This window comes from Dermochelys coriacea, chromosome 2 (genome assembly GCF_009764565.3).
Source record: "Dermochelys coriacea isolate rDerCor1 chromosome 2, rDerCor1.pri.v4, whole genome shotgun sequence".
Taxonomy (NCBI): Eukaryota; Metazoa; Chordata; order Testudines; family Dermochelyidae; genus Dermochelys; species Dermochelys coriacea.
The window spans coordinates 51,680,256-51,703,988 of NC_050069.1; positions in this window are offsets into that span (position 1 = coordinate 51,680,256).

The window sequence follows — 23,733 nt, forward strand, 5'->3', positions numbered from 1 at the left end:
CCATGCATAATTACAAGGTCATTCCTCTAAAATTGCTCTGAAGAATAAAATATGAATAAATGTGCTGCTATGAGCCTCGTTAAGAGAGCAGGAGAAAAATTCCTATTCAAATGTCCATTATACTGTGAGTGAAAAGTGTTGTGTAATATTGCAGGAGATAGAGGGCTGATGGAAAGGACACCAATATTTAATCTGACGGGACTTGGGAACCTGATTGACTAATTTTAAAAAGAGAAGTCTGAGAAGAGAGAGCCATATAACATGAATGTTCCATGCCAATGTTCCAGACAAGTGTCTGCCCCAAAAAGACTTCAAACTAAATATATGTGTTTTCATTATACCATGCTGGCACATGTTATAAAGAGGCCAATTTTAGAGTAATCACAATATTATAAGTATGGGAAAATGATTTACCATGTATTTTTTAAATCCTTTATGAATATAATGAAAAATATTTTTCCATATTGCAGAGGAAAAGTGAGCTGCTGAGACAGGATATGCATAGAACTTTCTGTCCTCAACCAAAAAGGGAAAAGCTCAACCTGTTTGTAGAGAGGCAAATGAGAAGGAGATGAAGGACTGCAGATGAGAAATTACTTAGAGCTTAGGGTTTCTAGGCAACACATCAGCTTTCTAGAGCTGACAGAAGATCAAGAGTTCCAACAATATAGGTTTGACAAATGAAAAAAAGCAAACATCTCAATGATACTCTGGAAAGGGATTTAAAGGGTCAGAGAAAGCAATGTCATTGTAATACCAGTGATATGCAAGGTCACTACCAAGTTAGAATTTCTATCCATAACACCAGTTAAACCATGCCAAATCATAATATTTGGTGTTTTTCTTGAAGCCTCAGCTCCCAGAGTTGTGTTATTTTATTAGCTTTTCATTTTTAATAAAATTCTAGACCTTCTGTTTGTGGAGAAAAGCTTGAAAGTGTAAGCCAAGTTCACTGAAAACATTCACAACCCAGAAGACAAAGTAAAAAAACACTCAATTTTTTAAGTTCTTGATTTGTACACCAATAACATGGTGTTTTGGGGCCTGACTCATGACTTTGGAGCACCTGAGGTTGGCAATGCTGCAACTCCCTTCCAGAGAACAACTGGAGGCAACACTTGTGTCAGGCAGTCAGCCTCCTCCCAATACTTACCCAAGCTTCCTATTATCATATGCTGATAAATGTCCCCCCCACCCCCCGTTTCCGTGTGTGTGTGTGTGTGTGTGAGTGAGAGAGAGAGATCAGTCCAACTCACTGAGGTTCTGGGAAGGAAGGGGCAGGCTCAGCTGCCCAAGAGCCCTTCTTCCCTCCATTCTGAAGTAGGTACAGATCGGGCATGGAGGTAGGGCAAAAGGGGCGGAAAAGTTTCTCCACCTATAATTTTAACTGCAAATAGAGCAGTACTCTGACAAAGAACTGGCACTTATAGGAATGGTGCAGTTTCCCAAAGAATGATATATCAAGGACTTGATTAAAAAAATTCGACTACAGTTATTGCTAGTGCCAGCGATGCTCACGTCTCTAATTCAAATAGTTACATAGTTACATAGATACTAAGGTCAGAAGGGACCATTATGATTATCTAGTCTGACCTCCTGCACAATGCAGGCCACAAAATCTCACCCACCCATTCCTACGATAAACCTCTCACCTATGTCTGAGCTTATTGAAGTCCTCAAATTTTGAAGTCTTTAAACCATGAGACAATTGGTTTTCTTGAGACAATTCCTATTCACAGTGTGTGGAGCTCAAAGTACAGAGTAGGCAACACTATCGCAAAGTGACATACACAGTGAAAAGATGTGTAAAGATAAAGTGTCTGAAAAAATGCTGAAGAAAGAGGGCTACACATTACACCAAGCAATACAAAGCAAAACAAGGAGATGCTGATATTGTTGCACAGAGCATTCACACAGCTAAAAGAAAATATATAGGTTCTAGAGAGTATAAGCCTATGATCAGGGTATATGTCTGGTTTAGGAATCCTAAAATATAGGAAGATCTTGTCTATGACCATTTCCTTCATGAGGCAATTAGAAGCAGCCTTTGTCAAGAGAGTGGCAACAAGTTTGAAACCTTTGAAGACTGATGCAGCCTATACCTTTGCTGAAAACATCAACATTTTGATATTAAAAAAGTAGCTTGACTTTTAAAATGTGTATTTAAAGAAATATGTGGTACAAGGCACATTGGTACTACCAACAAAAACATACGCCACTGACAACTAATACAAAAATACACCCCAGGGTGCTGCGAAAATAAATGGGAACAGAATCTGTTGTACAATTCTAAGAAGTGCGAATAAAAGTTTTAAAATTATCCTGCCTATCATGTAAATTAATTTAGGTCCCCTGGCTATAAACAGCTCACAATGACCCTGCAGATATATGCTACTATTAAAGAAGCTAAGACTACCTTCCTCTTTGGCACAATCACAGCTGCAAAATCAAGACTCTTAGAACTATTTGATAAAGGGTCATAGAAGAGACACAAGAATGATTAAAGGATGAGAAAACATGTCTTATACTGATAGTCTCAAGGAGATCAAACTATTTAATTTAACAAAAAGTAGGGTAAGAGTGACCTGATCGCAATCTGTAAGAACCTATATGGGAACACATTTAATAATGAGCTCTTCAATCTAGCAGACAAAGGTAAAACAAGACCTAATGGTAGGAAGTTGAAGCTAGACAAATTCAAATTGGAAATAAGATGCAAAGTTTTCATAGTGAGGAAAATTAACCATTGAATTCTCCATCATTGGTAATTTTAAAATCAAGACCAGATGTTTTGGCTGAAAATTTTCACCCCACTCAACATGTAACTGACCCAGAATCAGACCCACACATAATGAGAAACAGATTTCTTCTAACTTTGTAGAAGTATCAGAAGTACCAGTTCCAGCAACATCCTGGATCTATCATACTCATAGATCAGAGGAACATGGCTCCATATCTGAGGAGACCAGAGAAGAGGATAAATAAAAGTCATGATTACAATAAAATAATAGGTTTTAAATTTAAAACCTGACTTTTTATTTACATATTGCTAGTTCATTAATTTTAGCTGTTTTAAATTCTTTAACTAAAGAGGATATTTTGCATTTGTTTCTTATCTGGTAATAGAAATTCAAATGTTTAAATAGTTTTTCTTCTTCTACTGCAAAATTTCAGACTTAATATATGCCAAGAAAGAGAAATCCTGAGGCTCATCCACATCCGTCTGTGAGAAAACTACAAGCTGAAACACAAAACTGATAAGTAAATAGTAGAGCTGGTTGGGAATTTTCTGTCAAAGATTTTTCATGAAAAATGTAGTTTCTCCATAACCAAAACTTTCCACGTGAAAATTTCATTCTTGCCAGATCTTCAATTTTCTGTTGACCCAAATCAATACATTTTGGTTTGTCAAATCAAATTGAACATGTCAGTTGAGCACTAACCTCTGTCCACCTGAGCTACCACAGTGCCCCATGGGAACAGTCAGTAAGACCATAAGAATGAACATACTGGGTCAGACCAAAGGTCCACCTAACACACTATCCTGTTTTCTGACTATAGCCAGTGACAGGTGCTTCAGAGGGAGTGAATGGAACAGGGCAATTTATCAAGTGATCCATTCCCTGTCATCCAGGCCCAGCTTCTAGCAATGCGAGGTTTAGGCACACCCAGTGCATAAGATTGTGTTCCTGACCATATTGGCTAATAGTTGTTGATGGACCTATTGAGTTCGGGTGCTTCATCTCCCCATTTGTTTCTATAGGCTAGGCTTGCTGATGAGGATACCTCCCTTATGATGCACCAGTTTTTCCTCTTGCTAAACCACCATGCTGTGTAGTGGGAGCAAAAGCCTGGTTGTTGGGACCCATATTGCAGAAGGAAAACCTGGGGCACCTGAACTACAATTCTTATGAATCTCCACAGCAACTCAGAAAGAGACAGATTAATGTCAAATCTAGCCAAAACAAAAACATTTTGAGTTAGGAATGTGTGATTGAAAACATATCAGAGCAAAAAGTTTCTACTTTCCCAAAGCAAAATTTTTCAGAACTTTTCATTCTACTTAAAAATTAGATATTTCAACTTTGCATTCCAATTCAGGATGAAAACAACTGTCAAAATATCAGAACTTTGCATGGGACAGATGTTTGATTTTCAACCAGCTCTAATAAGTATTCCTTGGTACATTTGCACCCAACTCCATTTACTGATATACTGAGCTCCACAGGTCAAAAAAGCTGAAATGGTTTGTCCATGTTATACTCCTACATCAAGGTTTGCTATTTGAGGTAAATGGCAAGTCGCTCCAGGGCTAATGGAAAGTACCAGCCCTTAATACTTTTGCCCTGGGTTTAATTTTTTCCCCCCACAATAACTTTGTTACTATATTGAAAGTCTAAAAACTTTTTATTGTTAAGAAATTTTATTTTGAAGTAACAAAGATTATGGCTTTTATAAAAAGTTATTCAGGTTAATATTACATAACTGCTTCATAGTTTGCCATTCCACGGCCTTAATTTTCAATACATTGTATTTTGCCTATATCAATTTTGTTAAGTTCAAATATGGCATTCTACCAGAAGTGGCATGTAAAACAAACAAACAAAAAACGCACCAACCAAATGACAACACATACCAAAACCAAACAAACATCAACCCTAGTGCATTTAGAATTTAGTTCATTATCAATTTTAATCTGAAGTAGCACAAACTTTCAAATTAGTTTACAAAGCTTCACCCTGACTTAACTCAATAATTTTTTTAAAGAATCAAGTGATTTAAATAAATGATTTAAGTTGCTCAACCCTGCCAGAGTACTCCACTTTGAAAAAAAGGTTCTTTCCCAGGAGGGAAGTTTTTAGTCCTTGTGCAGGCAAAACTCTCCTTGACAGATCCTTGAATTCATTGGCTGAAGATCCGTCCCTCTGTATTAAATGGGTGTTGTGCATATTTAAAGACTGAGGGGTCAGGACAGTGATTATTTAAAATTCTGTCATGCAATGAGGTTTTTTAGTTATCAAAATGTAAGACAAATGTCTTTTTGAAAGAAATTTATTTAAATTAGAAAATGGATTAAGAGAGATGAAAATAGATAGGGAGATAAAATTGCAAAATAACCAATTAGCTTGGTTGTTACTGTCTGACATGAAATAGGGCAGGTATCTGTTTTGTCTAATGCTAATGTCCTGTGTTTAATACTACTGACTCCCATTATAGAGAACATCAAATTCTCAGGATATTTCTACTTTTTAGTCTTGTTTCTATGGTAACTATAAGAGCTGCAGTTTGTTGAAAGGGTATTACAAACATTTTTCCATGGAGGGCTGCTACTCTGAAACCTGTCATTTTTCCACGGGTTACTATTAGGGTGATCAGATAGCAAATGTGAAAAATAGGGACACAGAGTGGGGGTAATAGGTGCCTATATAAGAAAAAGCCCTGAATATCAGGACTGTCCCTATAAAATCGGGACATCTGGTGACTCTAGTTACTATAATCTGATACATGCCACAATATAAAAGATTAAACTTGATGAAGATTTGAGAACCTGGTTGCTTAGCGTTATGTAAATATGAAGGTGAAAGTAGGTGGACTTTTGCCCAGATTAAAAATTCTATAAATGTCACAAAAGGAAAGCACGGCTTCAGAATGGCCAAACTGCCATAAGGCATGTCTGAAAGAAAGGTTAAAGAACAGAACCTTCCAATAAAAGAAAGGTTAGAACTTGTTTGAATCACTCAAGATTCTGTCATGATAGAACAGGCAAATAAATTCTGAAGAATGAAGAAAGGCTATTTTATTAAAGTAGATGTATTACATTGGTAGAGTTTACATCAAAAGTGTATCGACTTCACTTTTAGGTTTCATGCATAATCTGACAAAGTTCTTCTTCAAAAGCATTTATTTCATCTTATTTTATTATACCACTATAGAATCACATGTTCTTTCATGGAGTAGACGTGATGGTTGAAAGGTGTCTCAAGTTGACATTCAGCATAATAAAAATCTAGTTAACTGACTGTAACGAAACTATGTGCAGTAGCATCGATTTAAGTGATTTCTCTCTACATTCATAATAGAACAGTGATTCACCTTCTCCTTAATAAAGTATCAGGATCCAAGAATCCTAGGACCATAAAAAGTAATAACTGATACTGTATTATTTGATAAACATGTGATTGTGTAATTAACAACCACTGTAATTCATATGAACTATAGGAAGAGTTAAGGTAGAACTCCTAGTCTTGCTACTCAAGTTTTATGAACTAATATTTATTTTAACATTGCATTAAAGTGGTCTTTTGTATGTAATAAGTAACATTCACTTTATTATGCTGCCCACTTCTATAGATGCTTTACATTTTCAGCCCTAAACAATGAGTCGAGGTGATTTTGGCTTTGCTATAATGGCTGAAAATATATTGCCAAGAACGGAAGGTAAACAACTTAGTTGAAAATTATTTAATTTTAAAGAGTAGGAAACATGGTAATATCATGTTAGCATGCAAATATTGTTTCCACCCACATTTGGGTCATCTTGGTGTGACATAGGTGTCAACATGGTGTGACAAGGCAGAAATCTTGTACACAACCCTATTTTTCTTAAAAACAACAAAGAGATAATCACCTAACCACAGCATTTTATGTACAGAAAGATGCCTATGTTTCTTTCACCTGGCAGCAAATAGAAACCGGTTGAATCCCAAAGAAACCTCAAAATGGCATTTAAGAGACTTCTATCACAGCCCAAGTCTATCCCGTGTGTTGGACATCATGCTATTTATTAAGAGGCATTGTAGAGCTGACTGGGTTACAGTATTCAATATTTTCATGCCAACAGATGCCACTGAAAAATGATAATTTCTTGTATAATTCTACAAGGGCATTTTTCTCTTTAAAAGCCTATTAAGTAAGTTAGTAAATGCAGAGTTAAAACAAAGGATCAATAAGATATTAAAATAGAACACAAGAGAGCGATTCAACCAATAATATTTTGATCTATATTTATCTAAGTTTAGGGATGTTTGGATCTGAAATGTTGGGTTTGCCTTTTATGAAAAAGGATCTTTGGCAGTGAAGCAAAAAGAAAAAAACTGTACTTAAAGCTGGGCAAGTAATGGCTTTTTTCAATTTTCTGGCAATTCTGAAAAAATTAAATTAAAATAATTGTTTCAGGTCAAATGAAATATTTCATTTCTATTTTGACCATTTAAATATTTTTGATTTTTTAAAATAAAATAAAAATTTCAAAAATAAAATTTAAGTCTTTTCAGATCAAAACATTGCAACATTTTATTTTGAAAATATCAAACAAAGCATTTCCATTTTGGCGGATTTTTTCTACTAAAATAATTTGGTGAAATCGACACAAATTCATTTTATGTTTCCAGTGTCACCAAATATCACCAAATGTTTAGGTCAAATTTTTTTCCCTTAGCTTTACCCATAGAGTCCTCAAGAAAAGACAATCTCCTTTGCCAAGGATCTTTCTTTTCAGTCTTTTTGGAGTGGATCAGAGGGAGCTCCTGCATATCCCTTTCCCTGAAAAACACTGCCACCACATCAAACAAAGCAGACATCTTCTGGGAGAGACCTCTCAGCCCTTCTACTCCCTGCCAATCTCCCTCAATTGTGAGCTCCTTGAATATTCCATCCCTTCCCTGCAGGTCTTGCCAGAATCTGAATGACAGTCTCAGTTGTGTTTCAGTAATAAGGGTAAGAGGTAGATCAATCCCAATCTGAACCTCAATCTCAAACCCTAAACTAAAACAGCAGTCTGGGATTTATTAAACTCCCAACTGCCCTTACAAAACATTTCCTCTCCCTTAGCGGTCATATTCCCTGTCCCACAGACACTCTTCAAGAAAACCCTGGAAGTGGGTCATGCTCCGTGGGGGCTTTCCTAATAGCCTTAAAAGGGGTGGTGAATACTCTATGGTTACAAAGACTGTTCTGGAGTTGAATTTGAATTTCAACACTGTCAAAGTTTTGGCAGAACTGAGACAGCACTTAGGCAAATTTTTGCTGAATTAAGACATACTTCTATTTTAAAATGCCAATTCTAAATGACTCAACTTCAAATTTTAAAGACTATTATTTTATGAAGACTTTATACCAATCAACCTAAATTGCTCAGGATTCCACACATTGGTATCCACAGGAAGATTTCCATTAAAAAAAAGGGGAATGTAAGTTGGGAGCTTTCCCTGCCCCCTCGCCTTCTCAAACAAGTCAAGAGAGTCTGTTCCATATGATCTCTGCAATAATATCCGAAAGGCTCATTCTGCACCATAATGATCCTAAATCTAAACTCCCTGACTTAGCAGTGGTTCTTTGTAACAGGGTTGCGCGGGGGGGGGGGGCATCCAGTGTGGGGCAAGTACACCACGTAGGGTGTAGGCACAAAGGTATATTTCACCTGCATCTATGTCTCCATAACCAGAGTCAATATACTCGCCTTTGTTAGCAGGGCAATGAGGTCAAATGTCCAAAATCAATGTATTAGCCCCACTTAGTGGGGCAGTATGGCCCAACAGACAGAATGAGTAGATCCCCCCTCTTGGCAGCACAGTAAGGCCTAGTGGTCAGGATCAATGGATTCACCCCAGGTCACTGAGCTGCAAGGCCTGGGGACCAAAGTCACTCTATCCACCCCTTTTAGCAGGTCAGTGAAGCACAGGGGCAAAAGTCAATAGGTTCACCCCTCTTAGCAGGGTAGTAGGGCCTTATGACCACAGTCCATGGATTCACCCCCATGCGCAGGGCAGTAGGGCCCAATGGCCACAGTCCGTGGATTCACCCCCATGTGCAGGGCAATAAATCCTAGTGGTCAAGTGGCCTCAGTCAGGGAAGGGGGCCACCACACCAAGAAAGGGGGCCCTAGGCCCTCCCACTCCCTCAGGCCCCAGTCCAGGGCCCTGGTAGTAGCTGGAGCACATGCCACTGAGTCAGCAGGGAGGGTCCAACCAAAATACATTGACTCAATATTCCAGTTCACTGATCAGGCCACTATCTGTTTCCCCTGGGCTGCTTCCTACCATGTTTCTCGCTGCTGCAGTCTGGGTATCTCAGCTCTCTCTGCATTCCCCAGGCTGTGCTGTCTCCAGCACCTCTATGGCTAGTCTGGCATCTGCCTGGGTTGGAGTTCTACCAGCTTGCTTAGACTGATCCTTGGTTGGCACAAGCATCCATCCTTCCTCTCCAGCAGTCAGCCCCAATTGAGCTGAACTGCTCCCTTTTATATTGGTGCATTTGGAGTCTGCCCAGTAGAATTGAGGGGACGTGGCTTCCTCAGCCCACAATGTAGGGTTAATCCTTCCCAGTCCAGTGAGTGTGCCCCATCACCCTTCCATATTGGCAAGTATTTTCTGCACAGCATGGGGAGTGGTTGAGCCTTGTCTTACGGCTGACCAGAATAGGGGCATCTGCTGCTTACACACTATTAATTGATATGTGTGACAATTCTGAAAACTTTCACTTATTAGGTCAGAATCCTGGCCAGTTTGCAGAATAAGATACTGTGCTATCTTTGCATAATTTCCAGTGACTACAATGTAAATGTACAATGAAAATATTTTCATTTAATAACAACTCAATTTAAAATAGTTTTTTCCCTTTAAAAACAGTTAGAAAATGAGTTAACCCAATTAGAATAAGAAATTCAAATTAGCAAGAGAAATAAACACAGAATGTGCCATCTGAAAATGAAATAATACCAAGGAAAAAATGACTAGTACAGAAAGAAATGATGGGGAACACTTTAAAATAATGATCATAGTTAATTAATGCTGAATGGGAGTGCTTCAGAAATACTTATGGCATTCACAATAGCACCAAATGGGTTCATCATTCCTTTTTGGAAACTAACATTAAGCCTGAGAATTAACACCATTATGTACAGTATGATGTAGCTCTTTTCCTCATTTCATATCTATTTTGTCATTCATAACCTCAATCCTGAAATGTTGAACTCAGGGAGAATGAGGAAAACTAGATTAGCGATGAGCATTTGCATATAAACCCTGTGGCCTTAATCTTGCCAGATTGCAAAATACAGACTCAGCAGTCATTGTTCAGAGGTTCCAGCGTTAAAATATAGAACTCTGTATTCCAGTCAGTTCCACTGATGCCTCAGTTCATGTTGTACAACAGGGGTCAGCAACCTGCAGCACGCGTGACAAAGGTGGCACAGGAGCTGATTTTTAGTGGTACTCTGCTGCCAGCCGGGGTCCCGGCCGCTGGCCCCGCTCATCCTGCTGCTGGCCTGGAGGGACGGAACCCCAGGCCGGCAGTGGGCTGAGCGGGGCTAGCACTGGGACCCCAGACCGGCAGTGTGGGTGCCAGACAGAACCCAGACCGGCTGCACGCTGAGCCGCTCAGCCCGCTGCCAGTCTGGGGATCCATCCTCCAGCTCCTGCCAGCCGGGGACCCGGCCACCAGCCCCACTCAGCCCGCTGCTGGCCTGGGGTTCCGTCCATCCAGGCTGGCAGCGGGATGAGTGGGGCTGCCAGCCCCTGCCAGCCAGGGTCCCAGCTGTCGGCCCTGCTCAGCCCGCTGCCAGTCTGGGGTTCAGTCGAGGGGCCCCTGTAAATGTAAAATTTATTACTGGCACGCGAAACCTTAAATTAATGAAGACTTGGCATGCCACTTCTCAAAGGTTGCCAACTCCCATTGTACAATATGTTGGGTAGACTTGTGCTGTGGCGCAAGTCTCTTAGGCACCCTTGTGAGGTTCTGTACATCTATACCCATGTGGGTAATAATCTGTGGCCTTTAATGTTTTTGATCCAATTTGTAGCTGTGCACAGGCTCCTACTTGGACTTACTCCTTGGAACCACACCCTGACATTACAATATGTATATTCAGCTAGCTACCAAGGTTATTGCCAGACAAAGATAAAAGAGCTCTACTTTTTGAAAGAGGTTTTAACCTCAGGTGCCCGGGTGAAATATCTACCTGAATATTAATATACTGCTTACCTAAATTCACATTTTGAATTAAATTGCCTACCAGTCCCAAAATGGTCATCTAGTACCACTGTGTTCAATGAAACAACTTCTATCATCTCTCTCACCAGAGATGGCTGCATTTCAGCAATAGGTGAAGTACCCTAGATCAAGAGTAAAAATTTCAAAAGTGACTTAGGAGCCTAAGTCTCATTTAAAGTCAATCAGCCTTAAGACACCCAAGTAGTGCTGGGCAGGAAATAGTTTTCTTGTTCTGCAAAACTTTGAGATTTCAAATTTTTTCCCATTCCACATCAGGATGACACTGAGCCCTTGTGGGGAAAAAAAAGGCACACTACAGAATAGCTAACAGCCCAGTGATTAGGGTGGGGTTCACTCACTGTCTCTTGTTGCAGCTGTTCCACTGTGAATAAATAATTAAATATTCCCTAAAACACAGAGAGATTGACTACATAGCCCAGTGGTTAAAGCACTCACCTGGGAGATCCAGATTTAAGTCCCTGCTCCAATTAATATTTCATCATTTCAATGTAATATATTACATCAATAGACCACGTTCTGTACATCCATAGACTATGTATGAGTAATAGTCAGTCTACTGTCACTCACTGATGGCATACTAAATGATTAAAGCCATGCAACTTTGAACAAAAACATAATACTCTATTAAAATCTGTATGGCTTTTAAAGTGTGTTTTCATTTACATGAATCTATGAAGAGAGAATAATTTGATACAAAGGTGAAATCTCCAAAAGTAATAAAGATGGATATATTGTTATTGTTGTAACCTTTACAAAATACTTTGCTTTCCCTGACCAAACTGACTTTCCAATGAAACAGCTCAGTCTCCAAATGCAAACATAAAATATTGGCAGCTTTCAGACTTGTTTTTTCATGCTGAGCCTAATTGGCAAATGGCAGGGAGTTTGTAAGCTTCTTCTAAGCAAGCCTTAGAGGGACAACTTAGAGTTTGAATCTCTGTCAAACAGCTTGCTGCAGCTCTGGGTGGTTTTTTTCCCCCTTATATCTATTGTGCTTTCTTCTGCATGTTCTTTTTAGAAAACAAGTAAAAACTAACAGCAAAATGACTGGGATAATTAGATTTAATTTGGATATCATTTATCACTCAGGACCCATACTCAAACATAGAATAGGAACACAGAGATGGGTTCTCCCTTATCCTTGTCTCCCTATTCTGATCATCGTCATCAGTTTAAGGCAGAAAGTGATAAAACAGTTCCATAGCTTTGGGAAAAGGAAAAAGAGTGTTTTCCCCCTGTCATTACTGCACAGTTATTTGCCTTTCTAAGGGAGATTACAATGACCTCTTCAATTTTGCCATCATATCAGCTGTTGTTAAACAGTTGGTTTCTGAACAGGAACCAGCAAAATTGATGATTTGGTGGCAAGGTGACAGATTATGCACTTATTTTTCATAACTGGAAATCTGAGTTCAGATTTGAGATCTCCCATCCAAGCCCAAGCTACTTTGGAGGGGATCATAGTTCAAGATGGTTTGATTGCCAGTTGCACTCCTACCTGGGAAGACTTTCTTCTATTCACCTGTTAACTCCTATGAAATACATGATATATTCTTATTGTTTTGGATCTTTAGATTAAACACCATTCACTGACAGAAGGCTGAGTTTGAATAGCTATTGCATGATTAATTCTCCTCCTCTCTCCTCAGATGTAGCTACACCTGTGGTAGATACGTTTGTGATAATTATGGCTGATAGAGAACTTTTCATCAAAAAATCCCGATTCTTCAAGTGTGAGAAAAAGAGCATCCTACTTCAGATGATCCAGTAGAGTGGCTGTTAAGGCTGGTACTTCAAACATGGGGGAACCCAGGTTCAAATCCGTGTTCTGACTCAAGCATAGCAGCGTGTTGAATCTGGGTCTTCCCAACTAAAAGTCCTAACCGGTAACTGAGTTTTTGTTGTGCTATAGAATAAAAACAAATGTTGCAACCTTTAAATTTTTCACAAAAAATAATTCTTGTTTTCCAGAAAGCTCTGGTGATAACGAACTGTGAAAAAATCAGAAAGCATACCATGCATCTCAAAATTTCCTTTCATAATCCTGAACTGTTGTAAATCATGCAGTAAGCTTTGAGACCTTTGCATGAAAGGTATCTACAGTTTGTTCCTATGCTGAGATATACTAGTTGCATATTAATTTTCACTGTAAAAGACATTCCAATACCAGCTCAAAACCTGTCAAAAGACTTTTTTGTCTGGAAGCCACTCTGTGTACAAAATATTCATTTGTGCTCCTTCACTTATCAATGCATATTTTCTCTATATGCATTATTGTCACAGATAAAGGGGGGACAAATGCAGAAGAATAGAATGTAAAATCATAAACTCAGAAAAAATTATTGCTGTTTTTATTACAGTAGCACCAGGTAGCTCATTGTGCTGGGTGCTGTACAAATGCATAATAATAAACATGAAGGAGGAACAAATATACAAAGCTAGCTTTAAATACTGGAGATCCCCAGATGCCAGGAAAATCGACCGTTGATATGCCAATGAGATGGTTAAAAAATAATGGGTTGTGTATGAAGTGTAGTCAGCATCATATTAGTTTCAGGTCAGAAATGTGAACATTTTGTGAGGTATCATAATGGTCCAATATGGCAATTCGATACAGCATTTCTACAGTACAAAATGATCAAAGCCTAAAGGATTGTTCTATACAAGTAATAATATATTTTAATATATGATTAAACATGAGAAAAAATGGTCAACCTCTGATATATTGTTCCATCTTTTATTAATTTAAGATAGTAATGGATTTAATGAATATCATATCATTTATGGGGAATTACATTTTAGCTCCAACCCTGGTCTTTTTAAGACTTCTATGGGTTATTTCTCTCTGGTATTTTCTTTGAACTAATCAATCTAGTACTGAAATTCCAAACAGCTTTGCAGTTTAAAAGACAGCTTCAGATTAACATCATTCCAGGCCATCTGTCCTAGATTAAATAAATTGGAGATAATACCATTTCAAACTCAAAACATAACCTAATACTTATTTAAAAATTAAATTGGAAACTCCACATTTCTACATGAGCTGTCTCAAAAGATACACAACCCAAAACTTCACTCACAAAATAGTTAATCTTTCCAGTATTTTCCATTCTTCCATTAAACAGAAACAGTCACTTGTGTCAAAATTACTCCCAGAGTATGCATTTACAATCTTGTTTTCAGTAAATATCCTCCAAACATGTCCTAGGATTTATTTCAAAACATGGTTGATGTGATTTTTGCTTGATAAGATGTTTAGCGTTAGAGGATGTATAATTCTTGCCTTTGTGACTTTTAGGAACAATGCTCATGTCAAATCATAATTTGCATTGAAACTGCATTATAGTTGTGGGTGGCAGTGGACATTATTCTCATGGAGCTCCTGTTGTGCTGAGCATTTCATGGGGCATGATTTCCCCTAGTCATGGCTTCCAGCTCTCCTACTAAACTTAGTCTGTCTAGCATGGCAACTAGCAGATACACCTTGATCTCCCACTGTCAGTGGGGAACCTGCACAGCTTTTGCTGCTATGAACTGCACATGAAACATTTGTTGGACTGGAACTTGGAACACATCTCCTCACCAAATGATAGACTCATGATTTTGACCCTTCATATTCAATGTAGATTTGCTGTTTGGAACATACTCACCCTGAAAATCATTGGTGCTTCTACAGTCTTGTCACCTGAATTGAACCAATACAACATTTTTGTGGCAGGATTCTCTGAGACCTCTTGGAGCAGTGCCAGTGATGTGGTTATTAATGGCTATCATACCTGGCCCTAGTGATAAGGGTGTTGGCCAGAGTGGCCTCAGCAGTGTTGCCTTGGCCTTATTAAGCTTCGCTCATAAAGCCCTCATAAGATGGTCTCCCATTCCCAAACATATCATGATGGCAAGACTTTCTCATAGACATTGCAACATCATCATCATCGCTGCTTATCCATCACTAACCTCAACAATGAGGACACTATTGAACAATATGCATGAGCCTTGTAGGACATCATCATCAGAATATCCGCTCACACCATTATCACTGTGCTAAGGGATGCCAATGCCATGCTGGGAGCTGATGTTAGAACAGCTTGGCTGGAAAGCAGTGGGCATTTCTTTCTGCATGCGACCATAAGTGATAATGGTGAGCTACTGCTCAAGCTTTTTGCTTCAAGTGGACTCCATGTTTCTGACACCGATTTCCAATGGAAGAAGATACATGCATTAACTTGGTATTTGAATGATGACTGAACTTGCAAGGCATTAGATCACATTCTTATAGCTAATTGTCAGGGATGCTGTATACACCACTGTCAGGTGTTCAGGGTGATGAAAATGGCAATACTGTCCACAAGGTGCTTGTGGTCATGGTGAAACTGAAGTTGAAGGCAACTCAAACCAAGCCTTCCATTAGTTGCTTAGACGTACGGCACATGATAGATGCTGCTGTCAAAATAGAATACCAGGCTGAAATCTGAAAATGATTTGACACTGTAGCCCTGGCAGATGAAAACTTTGAACACTATCAAATCAACAATATGTGGGACTATTTCTTGTTTTCTAATATGGATGCTGCCAATGAAGTGCTGGGGAAAAGGTGTCACAGCCCTAAACATCAATGGATCAGTCAACAGAGTCTGGACTTCATAGAAAATGACATGTGGCTCACTTAAAAGGAAACAACCAAGAATACTGGCATCTCAGTGCCTTGCATAACATAGCTTTAAAGTAGAACCATGAGATTTTTCAGCAAATAAGACTCAATCAATAGAACCTGCACTGGCCAATGTGACAAAGCTCTGTCCTTGCCTCTATGGGTCCCACGTTTCCTGGCAGATTTCACTAGCCTCAGAGGTTCAGTGACCCTCCACGTAACCCTTCTCTCTCTAGAGACAAGGGTCACAATCTACTGAGCCATTTTCATCATAAGCCAGTGAGGGAGATGAGGAGAAGTTATCCTTCCTTGCACAGTCTCTGTTGTCTGCCAGTCTCAGTGATTAATCAGGGGACAAAGGGTGGGGAGGAGCCCAGGCCCACCCTCTACTCCGGGCTCCAGCCCAGGGACCCTAATAGTATCAGCTATGGTTGCTGACCTTTTAGAAACATGACATGTACAATTCCCTGGGCTACTTCCCACATAGCAGCCCTCAATTCCTCAAGCTCCACTTCACCCTTACCTCAGGGCCTCCTTCCTTGTGCCTGATATGGTGTGTACTACTCAGTCTCTTCAACAGCACAACTTCCTCCCACAGCTCCTGACATGCACACCCACCTGACTAAGTGGGAGGCTTTTACCTAGTTTCAGCCAGCCCCTGATTGGCTTCAGGTGTCCCAATCAATCTAGTGTTCTCCCTGCCTTCTGGAAAGTTCTTAATTGGCCCCAGGTGTCTTAATTGACCTGGAGCAGCTGCCATTTCACTTATCCTGGTACCAGGGAGTTGTTTAGCCTGGAGCTAATATATCTACCTTCCACTACTTTTCTATAGCCATCTGGCCTTGCCCCTTCATACCAGAAATGACTACAGAGCTATTTATAAAGAATTGTGCACCTTAAAAGTCAGTATACAGAACAAATCCTTGCACAGATTGGAAGAGAATGTTAAAGGACTAGACACCTAAGTAAGAACTCTGCTTTGCATCAGAGAAAATGAAGACTTTCTGGATAGAAGTCAGCATTTCATACTGCAGGCACAGCATGCTGAAAAATCAGAGAGGGCAGTACAGAACAGGGAAGAAAATTGGCAACATGTGACCTCCAGAAGAAGAAAGAGGAGAACCTATGTATCTCCAGTGCAGATAGAGGTAAGAAACGGTTTTCAGGCTCTCTGCAAAGGTACTATGGCAGAGAATGGTTTGGAAGAGTCATCTGAGGGAAAGGATCAGAGGGAGACCCCATCGACCAGAAGGCATGGGATGCATTGTCCTAGGGATAGGGAGTTCCCAAGAGGAGGAGATGGGTTGTGGTGGTCGGGGACTCCTTCCTAAGGGGAATGGAGTCATCCATCTGCTGGGAAACTTGAGAAGTGGGCTGCTTGCCTGGAGCTAGATTTTAGGATGTGACAGAGTGTCTGCTGAGACTGATCAAGCCCTCAGACCACTACCACTTCCTACTTCTCCATGGGGGCACCAATGATACTACCAAGAAAGACCTTGAGTGGGTCACTGCAGACTATGTGGCTCTGGGAAGAAGGATAAAGGAATTTGAGGTGAAAGTCATGTTCTCATCCATCCTCCCTGTTGAAGGAAAAGGCCCAGGAAGGGACCATCGAATTGTGGAAATAAATGCATGGTTGCACAGGTGGTGTGGGAGGGAGGGCTTTGGATTCTTCAACCGTTGCTCCAACAAGAAGGATTGCTAGGAAGAGATGGGATCCACCTGGTGAAGAGAGGGAAGAGCGTCTTCACAGGCAGCCTAGTGAGGAGTGCTTTAAACTAGGTTTGCTGGGGAATGGAGACCTAAGCCCTGAGGTAAGTGGGGAAATGGGATACCGGGAGGAAACACAAGGAGGAGGGTGCAACAGGTGAGGCCTCCTGATTTATACTGAGAAATAGGGCAATTGGCTAGTTATCTTATGTGCCTGTACACAGATGCAAGAAGCCTGTGAAACAAGCAGGAAGAACTGGAAGTCCTGGCACAGTCAAAAAACTATGATGTGATTGGAATAACAGAGATTTGGTGGGGTAACTCACGTGACTGGATTATATAAATGCATGGATGCATATAAACTGTTCAGGAAGGACAGGCAGGGGAGAAAAAGTGGAGGAGTTGCACTGTATGTAAGATAGCAGTATGATTGCTCAGAGCTCCAGTGTGAAACTTGAAAAAAGCCTGTTCAGAGTCTTTAGGTTAAGTTTAGAGGCAAGAGCAACAATAGTGATGTCGTGGTAGGCATCTGCTATAGACCAGCAGACCAGGAAGATGAAGTAGATGAGGCTTTCTTCGGACAACTAACATAAGTTTCCAGATCACAGGCCCTGGTTCTCATGGGGGACTTTAATGATCCTGACATCTGTTGGGAGATCAATACAGAAGTGCACAGACAGATTTTGGAGAGCGTTGGGGACAACTTCCTGGTGCAAGTGCTGGAGGAACAACTAGGGCTATGCTCCTCTTGACCTGCTGCTCACAAACAGGGAAGAATTGGTAGGAGAAGTAGAAGTGGGTGGCAACCTGGGCAGCAGTGACCATGAGATGATCGAATTCAAGATCCTGACAAAAGAGCTTTGGCCCAGGAATGATGAGATGTATATAGACATTACTGATATAAAAGTTATTTGACTCTCTTGATCATCATTCCCTTTGGCTCTGTCTACAAGCTGCTGGCATGCCTGGCAAGTTCCTCAACCGTCTTGTAGAAATACACCACAAAAGTGAGAGTTGTGTCTATTTAGGTACTAGGATGACCAACTGGTTTAAGTGCAATAGCAGCATCTGCAAATGATGCTTGGCTGTCCCAATCTGTTGAACACTGTTATTGACTGAATGAGGAAAGCCGCATACCTGTGGTGGTAATGCATGACTTCTGCATAATAGACTTGGAATATGTGGCTGACACACCTATATTTTCAAACTAATCTCATCAATACCCTGAATATATTTATGGAAGAAGCAAATAATCTTGGTCTTCATTTCAGCTGGAAGAAGACCAGACTGATTAAAGTGGCTGATGGACCTTTACCCTTAACCATCGTAATTGATGGACAAAAAGTTGAATTTGTCAGCTCATTTGAGGAACTTGGCTCTGTTGTCATCAAGGAGGGAGGTTTCCCTAATGACATTAAATACTGAATCAGCAAGGCTATGGGTGTTATACATGCTCTTTGGAAGCCTCTATGTCATCAATACCACATATCAACTCAGACTAAGATTGGCAAACTACACATTTTTGACATGAATGTATTGAAAGCATATGGTAGTTTCATCACATTACAGATTATGATGTAGGTATTGGACCAATCAGCTTCCATTGTCTTCCCAGTGACTTAGGGATGGTTCAGGTGTCTTGGCCATCTGTTCTGTATGCTGGAATCTATACCAACCCCCAGCTTTAGGTGATTGATCCAACATAAATTGAATGGAGAGAAATTTCAATGGACAACCTTGCAAATGCTGGAGGGATGTCTACCCTCTCCTGCATCAGACTTAATATAAAGCAGGCTGCACCATTGGCAGGAAACCGGTCTCTCTGGAAATGGGTGATCAAAAGTGGCCACTCTATGATCAATGAGCAGGAGAATTAATGAAAAAAGTAAGTGCAAATCTGAGTTTCTTGACTTCATTGGAAGTTTTCACATTATAGAACTCAGGCTGGGGTCTTAAAGGTACGGGGAATGGTTCATCCTCTAGCAATATCACAATATAAAAATCATTGTCTTGTCACATTTTGTCTTTTAAAGGTTAATTATAACTAACTTTCTAACTACACAGATACAGTAAAATGCGTTGCAAGCCAGAATACACTATAAACAATCCTTCATTCATGAGGAAAAATGACATCAACAAGTTGCTGATTTCTTGCAGGGTGCATTTTTATTGTGCATGTCATGAGAAATAATCCACACGTTGTATATGTATTGACATTACTTATATTGCAAAAACAGCAGCCAGATAGGATTACTAGATGGATGGATATTAGAAAGGAGGACAGTGGCTTTTACTCCCAGAAACTACAACTACAATACCCACCTGCTGAAGTGAAGAAACAGATTGACAGAGCCAGAAGAGTACCCAGAAGTCACCTACTACAGGACAGGCCCAACAAAGAAAACAACAGAACGCCACTAGCCATCACCTTCAGCCCCCAACTAAAACCTCTCCAACGCATCATCAAGGATCTACAACCTATCCTGAAGGACGAGCCATCGCTCTCTCAGATCTTGGGAGACAGACCAGTCCTTGCTTACAGACAGCCCCCCAATCTGAAGCAAATACTCACCAGCAACCACACACCACACAACAGAACCACTAACCCAGGAACCTATCCTTGCAACAAAGCCCGTTGCCAACTCTGTCCACATATCTATTCAGGGGATACCATCATAGGGCCTAATCACATCAGCCACACTATCAGAGGCTCGTTCACCTGCACATCTACCAATGTGATATATGCCATCATGTGCCAGCAATGCCCCTCTGCCATGTACATTGGCCAAACTGGACAGTCTCTACGTAAAAGAATGAATGGACACAAATCAGACGTCAAGAATTATAACATTCAAAAACCAGTTGGAGAACACTTCAATCTCTCTGGTCACTCGATCACAGACCTAAGAGTGGCTATACTTCAACAAAAAAGCTTCAAAAACAGACTCCAACGAGAGACTGCTGAATTGGAATTAATTTGCAAACTGGATACAATTAATTTAGGCTTGAATAGAGACTGGGAATGGATGAGTCATTACACAAAGTAAAACTATTTCCCCATGGTATTTCTCCCTCCCACCCCACCCCCCACTGTTCCTCTGATATTCTTGTTAACTGCTGGAATTAGTCTACCTGCTTGTCACCATGAAAGGTTTTCCTCCTTTTCCCCCCCCTGCTGTTGGTGATGGCTTATCTTAAGTGATCACTCTCCTTACAGTGTGTATGATAAACCCATTGTTTCATGTTCTCTGTGCGTGTGTATATAAATATCTCCTCTGTTTTTTCCACCAAATGCATCCGATGAAGTGAGCTGTAGCTCACGAAAGCTTATGCTCTAATAAATTTGTTAGTCTCTAAGGTGCCACAAGTACTCCTTTTCTTTTTGCGAATACAGACTAACACGGCTGCTACTCTGAAACCTATGTCAATAGTAAACTTTGTGGTTATCAGAGGTAGTCAATGTTTTTTAAATTTTAAATTTTAAATATTTAACTTTGAAATTTCAACATTAAAAAGCAGGAGAAAATTGACTTTTCAACCAGCTAATGAGCTTGTCAAATTGTTTCTAATTTCAGTGAAATTTCAAGTTTAAAAAGAAAATATTTCAAGAAGTTGTTCATAAAATTGTTTCCCCTTTTTCCTCATCTAGATCTTGTTACAATAAAACACTGTGGTTTCATTATAAAAATACAGGTTTATTTAATCCATAAAGGCCAGATTGAGGTCCATTGTCCCTGTTCATGAAGGGGAATAATGGAGAAAATGGTGGCCCCTGACTCCCCTGCATCACAATGGGGAACCAGCCAGTACTAAATGGCTGCTCTCCCTCTTCTGCAGGTGACTAGGAGTGGGTGGGTGTGGAAAGGAATGGGCAAAGCCGTGATTAACCCCAGCCAATAAAATGCAAGACAGTTTAGCTGCACTGGAACTTCAGGGGATGAATTGCTGTGCCAGGTATAGGGCTGATGCAAGGTACCTGTAAAGAAATATTTAAAAAAGAAATGACCCGAGATTAGTGAATAACCGATAGTTTGGTTCACTAGCCCTTCTGGAAAAAAAAGTCAGTCTACCCGAACCAGAATCAAAAATTGCAAAACAATTGGGCAAATCAAAAAAATCCATTTTGGGTCAACCTGAAATGTTTTGTTCTGAGCATTTTTAAAGGGCTAAATTCACAAAACAGCTGGAGGAGAAGGAAAGGCCAATGGTTGTGGAGCCCTGCTTAACTATTTAGTATCATTCACAGTGGCAATTCATATTTATCCATAACAACAATGACAGAGAGAGAAAGAGCCAGTGAGAAAGAGGCTAAGGTCCTAGCCTGACAGTTAGGGTACTAATCTAGGCTATAAATGACCCGAGTTCAAGTCGCAGCTCCAATGACTATCTAATTATTTATGCACAGTGGAACTGCCTCAACAGGAGAGACTGCAAAAGACCCATACCAGAATATCCCAGTGGTCAGCGCAATCTTCTCCAATGCAGAAGAATCAACTTCAAACCCCTTCTCCAGAGCGGGGGTAGGAACTGAATCTGAGTCTCCTACATCTGAGAAGAGAACCTTAAGCATGAGGCTAAAAGTTGTACGGAGTTCTCTGCCACTGTACCTTTTGTGAATTTTTTTTTCTCAAAATCTCATTTGGCCCAAAAGAATGTTTTGGCTGAAACTGTTCTTCAAATTCCTGTCAAATTCAGGAATAGGTTCAGTTGATCAAAAAATAAATGCATTTTTGGTGTTCCAAGTTACTTGCAAAAAAAAAAAACCCCACAAAACAAAAAAACAAAAACAATCACCTACTCTATCAGATATCCTCTGCCTTCACACTCTGTTCTTCCTCCCCTTACCACTACAGACAGTAAATCAAAGGACACATTGCAGAATCTTCTGCAGACCAGAAGTAAATAGATAAGTAAATTTGGCACTGAGAGAGAGAGAGAGAGAGAGAGAGAGAGAGAGAGAGAGAGATTCTGTAGTACTCATTCAAACCAACACTTACATATATTAGTTTTCTGGATTTACTCGGCTGTTGATATCTTTGAGTGCTGAACTGACACGGTGATATTCCCATTACCTTCTGTGGTAGTTTGCGTTAGAAAATAGTAGGTTCGGCCAATCATGTCAATAGCCTCTTATCTGTAAATCTACTAGTCAAAATGCCAAACCCATTATTTTCCTGAAGGGGGCAAATGTCAATTCATTTGAAATTAAGGAGGGACAGTCTTTTTTCAGAGCATATAGGAAAATGCTCTTTTGGCTCATTTTAAACATCACAATCAGACCTAACATGGGCTACAAAAATTGCTATATTATTTTTAACAGGACAATAGTAATTGACAGCAAAATAACACTATCTTTAATTGATATTTCCTGATGGGTTTAGGAATCCAGACTGAACAGCTTTAATGTTATTTATCTTTCCTATAAATACTCAATTTTACAGACTGAGTATTGAGCTAATTGAACACAATTTTGAAATAATTTCTTTTGTGTTCAGCTATTGCAAGCCAATGCATTCCTGTTTACCGAAACAAACAAGAATATTCAACCACTAGGCCCACAATATTTTAAAGTGATAAGGAATAGAGCAGGCTGGAAAGCGAGAAATAAGTAATTATTTCATAAACTATTTCAGTTTTTTCATGAATTTTCAAAATATCAAAGTTGTCCTATAGCTCTCAAAAAGGAACACCTAGCAAAATGCTAACTCTTTTCAAATAGAATGGATCAACTGTGGTGAAAATCTTTAATTAAAAAATTGTTGTGAATTTTCATATTTTCAGAATGTGTTGACTAGCTCTAGTTTCAAATGTTACATCTCAGAATCTTAATAATGATCTCTGTAAACGGATCTGGCATCCATTTCTAGGGATGCCATCACTACAGAGAAATTGGGATATTGGAAGGAGTCCAGAGAAGACCAACACAAATAATTAGAGTGTTTGATTAATTAAATTAGACCAAAGAGAATAAAAGCTAAACGGTAATTAAGGGGGAAGAGATATTTGTCTATTAGAATGCATGGGTGACTTTTAGTGAGATAAGTGGCCTTTTGTGCCTTTGAAAATTTCCACCATTAACCTCAAGAATGGAGAAGAATTGTTTAGGATGGGAGAAGGAGATAGGGGTTACATTTATAAAAGGAACTTCCTGATACAGAAAGCTATTATATTGCTTGAGCTGTCTGAAATAAATTCAGCACAGCACTAAAAAATGTACTTTAGGAAATAATCCCACATTGTCATTATTTAATATGTTTATTTTGGTGGTTCTTAGTGGCCAACTGAGAATGAAGCCCCCTTGGGCTATGGATAGCACAAAGATAGAGTAGGAGATAGCCCATGGAAAGCGCATGCTCTTGTAGAAA